A 3,835-nucleotide genomic window follows, 5' to 3' on the forward strand; every position below is an offset into this window, starting at 1 on the left:
GGACCACCAGTACTTCCCACTAAGGCAACGCACCGTCCGACCGATGCCAGGATGACCAAAGGAGGGTGACGTGTGGGCCCAATAGATCAAACGGTCGCAGACAGCAGACGGAATGTACAGGCGCCCAGCTGGACACTGGGGGGGAGTGGGCTCTGTGCGTAACGCCCACTTAATGTCCGCGTCCAGCTCCCACACCACCGGTGCCACCAGGCAAGAGGCCGGAAGTATGGGAGTGTGATCCATGGACTGCTCCTCTGTGTCATACATCCGGGACAGTGCGTCTGCCTTAGCGTTCTGGGAACCTGGTCTGTAGGACAGAGTGAAGACAAAACGGGTAAAGAACATGGCCCACCTTGCCTGGCGAGGGTCCAGTCTCCTCGCCGCCCGGATGTACTCCAGATTGCGATGGTCAGTCCAGATGAGGAAGGGGTGTTTAGCCCCCTCAAGCCAATGTCTCCACGCCTTCAGAGTCTTGACAACAGCCAACAGCTCCCGGTCCCCCACATCATAGTTTCGCTCCGCCGGGCTGAGTTTCTTCGAAAAGAAATCACAGGGGCGGAGCTTTGGTGGCGTGCCCGAGCGTTGAGAGAGCACGGCTCCTATCCCAGCCTCGGACGCGTCCACCTCCACTATGAATGCCAAAGAGGGATCCGGATGAGCCAGCACGGGAGCCTAGGTAAACAGAGCCTTCAGCTGACCAAAAGCCCTGTCCGCCTCAGCCGACCACTGCAGTCGCACCGGTCCCCCCTTCAGCAGTGAGGTAATGGGAGCAGCTACCTGACCAAAACCCCGGATAAACCTCCGGTAGTAGTTGGCAAACCCTAGAAACCGCTGCACTTCCTTTACCGTGGTGGGAGTCGGCCAATTATGCACGGGTGAAATGCGGTCACTCTCCATCTCCACCCCTGAAGTGGAAATGCGGTACCCTAGGAAGGAGACGGACTGTTGGAAGAACAGACATTTCTCAGCCTTGACATACAGGTCATGCTTCAACAGTCGACCAAGCACCCTGCGCACCAGGGACACATGCTCGGCGCGTGTAGCGGAGTATATCAGAATGTCGTCGATATACACCACTACACCCTGCCCTTGCAGGTCCCAGAAAATCTCGTCAACAAAGGCCTGGAAGACTGATGGAGCATTCATCAACCCTTACAGCATGACGAGGTACACATAGTGCCCTGAGGGGGTACTAAATTCTGTCTTCCACTCGTCTCCCTCCCGGGTACGCACCAGGTTGTAAGCGCTCCTGAGATCCAATTTTGTGAAGAAGCGCGCCCCGTGCATTGACTCCATCGCACTGGCAATGAGAGGCAGCGGGTAGCTGTACCTCACTGTGATCTGATTGATACCCCGATAGTCAATACACGGGCGCAGACCTCCATCCTTCTTCTTCACAAAAAAGAAACTCGAGGAGTCAGGTGAAGTGGAGGGCTGAATGTATCCCTGCCCCAGGGATTCAGAGACATATGTTTCCATAGCCGCCGTCTCCTCCTGTGACAGAGGATACACGTGACTCCTGGGAAGTGCTGCGTCTACCAGGAGATTTATCGCCCCGTCGATGGGGTGGTAATTGAGTCGCCTTCTTCTTATAGAAGGCGAGAGCCAAATCGGCATATTCTGAGAGGATGCGCACGGTGGAGACCTGGTCTGGACTTTCCACCGTAGTCGCACCGATGGAAACTCCTACACACCTCCCTGAGCACTTTCGTGACCACCCCTTGAGAGCCCTCTGTTGCCACGAAATAGTGGGGTCATGACAGGCCAACCAGGGTAGGCCCAGCACCACGGGAAACGCAGGAGAATCAATAAGGAAGAGACTGATTCTGTCCTTGTGACTTTCCTGCGTAACCATGCTTAGTGGAGTGGTGGCCTCCCTAATCAACCCTGACCCTAATGGACGACTATCTAGGGCGTGCACAGGGAAGGGCATATCTACAGGAACAAGGGGGATCCCTAAACTATGGGCAAATGAACTGTCAATAAAATTCCCAGCTGCACCTGAATCTACGAGCGCCTTATGCTGGGAATGCGGGGAAAACTCAGGAAATTTAATAAACACATACATGTGAGCAACAGGGGGCTATGGGTGAGCCTGGTGTCGACTCACCTGGGGTGACACGATAGTGCCCTGCCTGCTGCCTCGACTCCCTGAGGCCACAAATACGGACAATAAACAATTACTCACAAACAAACATGGGGGAACAGAGGGTTAAATAATGAACAAGTAATTGGGGGATTGAAACCAGGTGTGTAAGACAAAGACAAAACAAATGGAAAATGAAAAGTGGATCGGCGATGGCTAGAAGGCCGGTGACGTCGACCTCCGAACGCAGCCCGAACAAGGAGAGGGACCGACTTGGGCGGAAGTCATGACAAGAGGAGAGCTGTTTGTCTCACTCGGATGCTTTCTCTGGTGAAATAGATTCAGCTTCTTGTGAACTGGTGGAAAATTATGAAACACGGATAGACAAGAATGATAAATAATACGTTTTTCCCTTTTTTTATTGTTAAAATTTTGAGGGAATCCTGGCTTCCCTTGGCATCCATGAAGACGTGCCACTTTGTAGGCTGAATTATATTACACTTATGGTGTTTGTAATAGATGTCCCTTACCATTCAAATGGCGTGTGCACAGTGCACTGATCGGATGCTGGACTTATTTTGGAGTAGACTAATGTGAGCAGGTGACCTACTTAACCTGCTTTTTTAAGTGATTTGTTTGACCACATGTATATATTACCTCAATTACCTCGACCCCCGCACATTGACTCTGTACCGGTACCCCCTGTATATAGCCTCGCTATTGTTATTTTACTGCTGCTGTTTAGTTATTTGTATGCTAATACCCTTCTATTTTAATGCAAACACTGTAACATTACTTTTGGAATTGATTTTTGATTTATTTGAACAAGGAAATGTGCCTAAACTGAAGTATTTAATGCGTTGAACCATCATAATTATATAGAAAATATCCACCTAGCATCGATTAAGGTTAAGGAGAGAGAGAGAGAGAGAGAGAGAGAGAGAGAGAGAGAGAGAGAGAGAGAGAGAGAGAGAGAGAGAGAGAGAGAGAGAGAGAGAGAGAGAGAGAGAGAGAGAGAGAGAGAGAGAGAGAGAGAGAGAGAGAGAGAGAGAGAGAGAGAGAGAGAGAGAGAGAGAGAGAGAGAGAGAGAGAGAGAGAGAGAGAGAGAGAGAGAGAGAGAGAGAGAGAGAGAGAGAGAGAGAGAGAGAGAGTATCTTGTAGTCCACTTTGGTTTTATTGAGCTACTACTGGTCCATGTCAACATTTTTAGAACTGTGTCATGAGCCTCCCTCCCACTGTCTCTGCATAATCTCTCATATCCCATGCATGCTGACCGGGCGGTTTCCGTCACAGTGCGCCAGAGGCGCGTCACGGCGTGCAAACCCCATTATGTATCTACTAATACCCAATAAGAGCCTATCAATGGGTTCAATGGGGATGAAGCAGCCAACAGCACCCTTTACTTTCACTGTGAAAATGGAGATCACATTAATGTTCCTGCATTACAAATTCAGAATTCAGTTGAATGAAATGTCCGTCAGGTGTTTAGGCCTAAGGATACTGTGGTAGCCTGTTGTGTGGTAGAGGCTAGATTACAATTACAGTTTGAGGGATTTGATGCTGTGTGTGTGTGTGTGTGTGTGTGTGTGTGTGTGTGTGTGTGTGTGTGTGTGTGTGTGTGTGTGTGTGTGTGTGTGTGTGTGTGTGTGTGTGTGTGTGTGTGTGTGTGTGTGTGTGTGTGTGTGTGTGTGTGTGTGTGTGTGTGATATGAGCAGCTGCGATAATGATAACGGCTATGTAATGAACAGA

Source organism: Salvelinus alpinus, chromosome 1 (genome assembly GCF_045679555.1).
Source record: "Salvelinus alpinus chromosome 1, SLU_Salpinus.1, whole genome shotgun sequence".
NCBI classification, from domain to species: domain Eukaryota; kingdom Metazoa; phylum Chordata; class Actinopteri; order Salmoniformes; family Salmonidae; genus Salvelinus; species Salvelinus alpinus.